At 43.1% G+C, this 7,916-nt stretch overlaps 1 non-coding gene across 1 annotated transcript; it reads right to left on the bottom strand.

The window, feature by feature from the left end:
- Positions 1–7,031: 7,031 nt before the first annotated feature.
- LOC141603824 (small nucleolar RNA R71) lies at positions 7,032–7,137 on the bottom strand. The gene has a single exon (XR_012525673.1). It is a non-coding gene; the product is annotated as a small nucleolar RNA R71 (small nucleolar RNA).
- Positions 7,138–7,916: the final 779 nt, after the last annotated feature.

Here is a 7,916-nt window from a genome sequence, read left to right as displayed (position 1 = left end):
TCTCATACCGGCATCGGTGGACACAGGCTGAAAATCCACCACTTTCTCTTTGTTGAAGCTTGACCCTTCTTCAGACCGTCTCAAGAATGAACCATTAATCGTCATCGGGTCATACTTTGGAACCGGAACGAACCCATCAATATCTGGGACTTGCCTCGACAATTTTGGAGCTGTAGTACCCCAAAACAAGTAATCCCTCAAGTTATCTGGCATTGGAGGGTGGAATGGTTTGTCATCAGCTGCTTCCTCAGTCGATCGACCATGTTGGTCAGTCGATCGACTGGGTTCAACAGTACCAGAAGCTATATCATTTCGCGGACTGGTCGATCGACTGGGTGATATGGTCGATCGACCGTGATTACTGCTGATCGTCTTTTTCTCGCCCTTTTTCTTCTTCTCTTTTTCAGCACCTTTCTCGGGTCCATCAAGAGCAGACCCGCTCCTCAGCGTCATTGCATATACGGTCTCAATACGCTGATTCAGAGAGTGGAATTGACTCGGTATCTCAGCTGCATTCTTGTCTAATATAGCAATTTGAGATTTCAGCTCCGCAATTTGCCTTGTAAAATTGACATTAGAAATGGATAATTGGTAGTGTTAGGAACATCACCATGTATTCCTTTTGAATTTTCGTTGAGTATTGAGCATTTGAGTGAAATTGAGACGGTTTCTCAGCTATTTCGAAAATCACTTCGAAAATGGCCTTAGGATTGCCCATTATTGATGAAATTTGGTTTTTTTGAATCCTTGTGTAATGGGTAAACTTGCTACGATTTCGGAATTTTGATTTGTGACGGCTATTTCAGGACACTTTTCTAGGGAATAATCGCCAATATAGCGAAAGGCTGCCGAACTTTCGACTCAAACCCGTGACTAGGCTTGGACTTAGACTTGACTTGACCCAATTTACCATATGAGCGGTCGGGTTTTAAAATAAACGGCCAAAGATGGCGAGAAAAGGCCATTTTCAGGGCTTTAAAGGCTTAAAACCACGTTCACCGAGGCTCGTCGTCATTTGACGCGGCCTAATTTACTCTAATTTTGCAGGTGATATGGCTTCTACGTCGGGGAGGGCTCCCATGGATGCGGACACCGACTTCGACCCTTCTCTCGTTCTTGAGGAGGTTTTCGAGGAGGTCCCGAGGTGGGCCAACGTCGGACGAGGTGGTCACCAGCTAGCGGGGGCACCTGAGTGGGTTGAGAAATGGGATGGTCGACATCTCATATGGGTAGTAGAGAGCCACCTGTCTTAGAGGACGGCGAGGAGTATGGTAAGTCTTGAACTTGTTATTTTCTCATCATTTTTTCCTTATTCATTAGCCGTTTCATTTCTCCTTTGTTTTGAGTTAAAGATAGCTTTGGGTCGAATGGATACAAGAGGCCGGGAATATGAGGCCCTTTTCCGGCTATACGACGATGATGGAGGCCTACGGAGCTTTGACGGAGGAGGAGAGGGCCATCATCGATCTGGGAGCCTTCGGAGCTTTGGTGGGAGCATGGAAGGCGGTCAAGGAAAGGAAGCTTCAGGCTAACTTTTGCCTGATTCGAGCCTTCCTTGATCGGTACTGGGATACGACCTCGACCTTTCACATGCCTTTCAGGGAGGTCGGGGTCACTTTGGAAGACTACGGCATAATATCTGGTCTACCGTGTGGAGAGGAGGTTGTGGTATGGCCGTTGACGGCCATGAGAGTTGACTCGGCTGAGGCGAGAAGGCTGTTCAGTTGGAACCTGACAGAGGGTGCTACCAGCGTTCCCGGACTAGTGCCGAGCAGCTACGTCAGGGACTACTTTGCGGGTAGGATCCCGGCGACGATGATGATGGATGGGAGGAAGGTGGCTCCTCTTGCTTGTAATGCGGAGCAGAGGGCTCGCCTGTGGCTCTGGTGGTTCATTTGTCGTCTTTATTGCATAAGAATGCATTTTGTTCTTTATTGAAAACCTTTTGTTTCTTGAAATGCAGGTGGCGCCGTCACAGCAGGTGGCGTTGTAGAGGGTGGCCAACCGGCTACGTGCCACAACCATGGAGACGCTTGCAGGTGACCGAGGACGACAGGTATGAATCTCTCATTCTCTTTATTTGAATTTTGTTACAATTTCTCGCGTTTGTTTGAAATGGTTGAATGAATTTATTTAAATGAGGCATTTCTTTGTCACTTGCAGAGGGAGCGCGACCTGGAGTGTGAGCTGGCGCAGTCCCAGGAGTAGACAGCTCGCCTGTTGAGGGAGTTGGAGGTCAGGGACGCCGAGATTGCTGCCCGCCAGGCGAGGGTAGCCGAGCGGAGTGGGGACCAGGTTTAGTTGACTTTTCTTTTTGTTCTCGGTTGTCTTGTATATACTTTTGTACATTTTGGACCTTATTTTGGACTTTTGGACCTGAGCCCCCAGTTTGATGTATATATGATGGCCTGAGTGCCTTTGCTGCTGGGTTGTCTGTTTGTTCCTGCAGGTTAGGTTAGAAACAGGTTTGGTAGATGACGGTTTACGCCGTCATGCTGCCGAAATTTATACAGAATTACACATAGAACACGTAATATACACGTGACTTAAATTAGCGTAAAATGAGAAAAAAAGGGTGCCCGTAAATGAGCAAAATGATCCGAAAATGCGAAAAAATGCCCAGAAATGAGAAAATGCCCAGAAATGAGCGAAAATGGCAAAAAATGCCAGAAAATGACCAGACGGTAGGAAGGGCTACCCCCCTAAAAAACCGTAAAAAAGAAATGTATAAGTTTGAAATGAAATGTGAAACGAGGAGTGAAATGATTCCCCAAAAAAATACAATAAAATGAAATGGGTAAGTGTGCTCGTTTGGCGAGAATGTCGATGTTGTCTCGAAAAGCGTGCTTGGAAAATTAAGAAACGTAAATTTGGCAATTTAACGGAATTACCAAAATAATACCTTATAGGAATAGGAAATTATAGTCAACATGAATTAGGAAAGATCCAAAGCTGAAAATCACGGAAATCATTCTAGGGGAAAAGGCGCAGCAGGTGCTGCGCCACTTCCCCAGTTGGCCTGTTCTGATGGAAATTAAGAAACGGCTTTTAGTATAAATAGAGACGTCGGGGAAGCTTTTATTCACATAATTCCTCCATCTTTCTTCCGTCTATTTCATAAAAGCTCTAAAAAAATCCAAAATCATGGATGCCTTTGAAAACCGTCTCAAGGAGTGGACAAATGAGTTTACAAATGTTGAGAAGCATGACATGGGTGCTTTTAATTTGGGATCAATCTTGAGTCTCAAATTGGTGAAGGTTGTGAAACCTTTCTTGGATGCTTGTCTTGAATATTGGGATCCAAATTTCCACGTATTTGCCTTTCCTGTAGGCGATATTTGTCCTTTCCCGGAGAAACTAGCTGCTATTGGAGGATGGGATCAAGAAAATGCACCCGCTATACCTTTTAGCTCTCAAGGGTTTAAGGGTAAATTTAGAGACTTGTTGGGACTGACTAAGGCGAAGGTTGACCGTCTTGTGACCTCAAAAGGAGTCCGTATGCTTGACTTCATTGACCGATTCATAAGCAGGGAAGACCCTTCTATTTCCTATGTTACTAGACACAGGGCGTTCGGATTTTGTCTACTTCACTATTATGTCCTTCAAGAGCATGTTGTCAAGGAGATGAGAGGGGACCCTCGTTTCTTGAGCTTAGTGGAACAAATGGAGCTGCGCAAGAGCCCAGCATGCTTTTGCTTAGGAGAGATTATTTTGTGGTTGGATCTTTATAGGTATCGGATTCATACTTGCAATGAAGGAAGGCTACCACTTCCGAGGAGCGCAAGAAATTTAGGAAGCGCGAACCTGTTGACTACAAGATTCGTGAGGTAGCAAAGGAGAACCAGAAGTATTTGACTGATGGGGAGGAAGAGGCCGGATTCCGAGTCGTTCATCCGTCGAAGAAACCGAAGACCGCTCCCGCCGTAGAGATGGTGGTGGATCGAAATGGTAAGGCTAGACTGCGAGAGAGACCTTTGGTGATTATGTCAGAGATAGCACAAGAGCGTCCGGCTCGTGGTCGAGACAAGAAGTATGATAGAAATGACAAAGGCAAAGGAAGGATGGAAGAGTAGCCTTAGTCGTAGTATTATTTATTATTATTATTATTATTTGCAAAAAATGTCGGGGTTTTTAGAATCCTAGCCTAGCATTTATTTTTCAGCATTTTATATTATTTGGCATATTATTATTATTTATGGAAGAAATGAATAAAAGATTAATTAGTTATGAAACTATCGTGATTTTTCTTTTATTATACTTGTCGAATTTCAAATGCAAATGCAAATGTCCTTCTATTTACATTTAAAATATTGGGTTGTATCCTGTGAAGGATTGCCTACGTATTCATTTAAAAAATAAAATCAAACCCTTGCGTGTAGTTCGCGTAAATGTAAAAGAATAATTGTTCTAAGCAAGAGCTTGTAGTGAACTAGAAAATAAGCATGAGCTTTACTTACTCCTGAAATACAATTCAATTTACTTGATGATATGAGGATGACAAAGTGTCAAAATGCAAGAGCAAGGTGACATAAGCTTTACTTTAGCGGGCCGAGGGCTATTTTTATTTCGTGTCGCATGAGCGGCACGTGGGTGTTACGCGAGGCGCGTGTCTTGTCCTACACTAAGCATAATATCGTTTCAGTTGGTCGAGGTTAGTTCGATTAGAAACTTCATTCTCATCTAGGTCTGTAATCCTAACCGCACCCCCCGAGAGTATGGACTTGACTAAGAATGATCCGGCCCAGTTGGGTTTAAACTTTCCTCGTGGATCGACAGGTAGGAGAGCTCTAACTGATTTGAGGACTAAGTCTCCTTTTTTGATGTTTATGCGCTTAACCCATTTATTGAAGGCTCTTTTAATGCGTGTGATACGTGCATTTTGTATAGTCTTTTTAGCCTATTTTAGCACGTATTTTTATGTACTTTTGTACTGTTTATATAGTATTATGCCCCGAATTGGCTACTTTGGTTCGTTTTGTCCATTTTTTAGAAATGAACATGGAAGTAGTATAATCGTACCATTTTTGTCCCTTTTTGCATGCATTTTGAGGAGCCGGGATTGTTCAGAGTGAGATCCTGCATTGGGATGCGTGAAGGAACGGTCTACGGAGCAGTCGGTCACGACTTTGAGCTGTTTTGGAGGAAGAATACTCGATTGAGCTGTTTTAATGGTCGATCGAGTGGTTTCTATGGCTGAGGTTGGTCGACCGAGTAGTTATCTACTCGATCAAGAAGTGCTGGAATTAGGAGTTACTCGATCGAGTAACAATTTTGGTCGATCGAGTAGATATTTTGAAGAAGTACTTGATCGAGTTGTTTCAGACTACTCGATCGAGTGGTTTTGGCTGTCATGGGCTATAATTAGTCCGTGAATGTGTTTTAGCTTATGGACTGAGTAATTTTCTATTTAAACGCATAATAACTAGGTCATTAGCATTCAGTTTTTACCTATCATTTTGACATTACGCTTGAACGCTTCTCTTTTCCTTTCACTGTAACTTTGCTTTCGGGGTTATTTAGCTCGGAATTAGTCGTTCTTTATGCCGGATTCTTGCGATTGTAATCCCTTACTCTCTTTTATTCTTAATCTTTCATTTATTCATCTTAATTACTTATTTTGTTCTTTCTTAATTTCTGCCTTAATCTTTGTTTATGCATTTTAATTATTATTTCATCATGTTTTATATTAGTTATTTCAATATTGTTATTATTGACAACATTAGCGATATGAGTAGCTAAATCATTTCATGTTGGGATTAGGGGATCTGCGGTAGAAATGTGACGATATAGTAAATAGGTTAGATGAATTAATTGTGAGACTCTGTCCCCATAGCAATATAACTGTATTTACCGACTTAGTTGAGTGCACGCTTCTGACTCACCCTTTTAATCTGGTTAAATTTAATCCCGGATCGGAAGATTGGACTAAATAGGCCTGCTAAGAACAGTAGACTACCCTGACGAGGACGGAAGTTAAGTTAGTGGTAATTTAGGATAGAAAGTGGACCGGAAGGACCTTTCCATATCTGTCTCGCAGTAATTTATCTAAGTTGTTTACAATTGAGTCACTGGACTAGCGTAGTGAATCAAAATCCTGACATGTCCCCTCTCTATTGATAGTTTATTCTCATTTTCTGTCTGTATCGCTCTTTCTTTATTTCTCTTCCTTTAAACCCTTAATTAGTTTAGAACAATCCAATTACAAACCCCCCATTTGTGACCAAATAGACGGACTTTTACAGATATCTTGCCTCCCTGAGGAGATCGACTTGACTTCCCTAGCTATATAGTTAGTTTAGTTAGCTAATTTTGATAGGCATACAACAACCCTGTCAAATTTTGGCGCCGTTGCCGGGGAGGCAATTGCCCTATCTGTCTTTGTTTCGTTTATTTTATCCGTCTTAGAGAATTTTTATTCCTTGAGGCAGTTCTTATTTATTTTCTTTCAGTGTTGTGTATGCCCAGGTCACATAGGTTGGAGTTAGTTTCAGCTGATTCTGAGCCAGAGAGACTGTTCAGGCATAGACTCCATCTACAATGAGAATCACGAAAGGAAGCCTTGAGTAATTTCGAACCCGAACTTCAGCATTTCCTATTTACATAAAATCCATCTTTTTAAGAATACACTTTCATTTATGTAAACCAACCAGTAAAGATGTCGAATATTGCTAGTCATTCGGAGCTTAAAGCATCATCTATTCCTAAAGGTTTCAACCTCCAGACTGAGGATGGGAATACTTTTGACATCCGTCCGTCCTATATCAATCTGGTGGACAGAAATCTCTTTAGAGGTGTGGCAGGTGAAGACCCGAGGAAGCATATGAAGGTCTTTACGGACTACTGTTCTACTATCCCCGCCACAAAGGGGGTAACTTAAGACAAGATTAAGGATGTGTTGTTTCCTTTTTCTTTGACTGACTCAGCCAAGGAGTGGCTGAATGATTTGGACTGCACGGCCGCGGGGGTCACACACTGGGAGACCCTTGCTCTTGCTTTTTATAAGAGATATTTCCCTCCGCAGCGCACTAATCAGCTGAGGGCCAAGATTACCAGTTTCAATTAGGCACGTGATGAAACTTTCTATGAAGCGTGGTGCCGTTTCAAGAGGTTGGTGAGGTCTCTTCCTCACCATGGTTTTGATCGGTGGTTCCTGTCCAATCAGTTCTACAATGGGCTATACGATGATCACAGAGCCATACTTGAAGCATCATCTAACAGAAGATTCCAAAAGAACACTGACGATGATAAGGGAAGGGCCCTTATTGAAGAGATGGTGACTCACTGTGCTGAGTATGGGAACTCTGGGGATGGTATTAGAAGAGTTCATGCAGTCGATAAGCAAGTTGTGGCTCAGCTGGAAGCCATGAATGCTAGGTTTGATAAGCTGGAGTTGCATTCTGCTGGGGAGCCTCAAACGGTTCATTTGCTTACTAGAGGGGAGACTGACACATGTGAGAGGTGTGGGAGCAACGACGGTCACACTGCCGTTGGCTGTCTTACAGAGAAGGAACATGTCCTTGCTTTTCAACAATACAGGCAAGGAGGGGGTTCCTATTATAATAACCAAGGGGCAGTCCATCCCAATTTGAGGTGGACAAGTCAAAATGTGCTCAATCCTACCCCTCCTCCTCCGCAGCAGCAGCCATATGTCCCTACTCATAAGGCTCAACAAGGCTTTCAGAAGCCTCCTTCCTTTCCTACACCGAACCAAGGTTCATCATCTTCTGGTGGGGTAAGTGAGCTAGGTGAGTTGAAGACGATGTTGCAGTCTTTGATAAAGCAGTGGCAGCTAGGTGACCAACAAAAAGATGTATCTATCAAGGCACTCAAAACTCAAGTTGCCCAGTTAACCGCGAACCAGTCCACAAGGAAACCGGGACATTTACCGTCACAAGCCTATAAGGATCCACATGAGA

Source organism: Silene latifolia, chromosome 9 (genome assembly GCF_048544455.1).
Source record: "Silene latifolia isolate original U9 population chromosome 9, ASM4854445v1, whole genome shotgun sequence".
Lineage (NCBI taxonomy): Eukaryota > Viridiplantae > Streptophyta > Magnoliopsida > Caryophyllales > Caryophyllaceae > Silene > Silene latifolia.
This window is presented reverse-complemented; position numbering and strand designations above follow the sequence as displayed.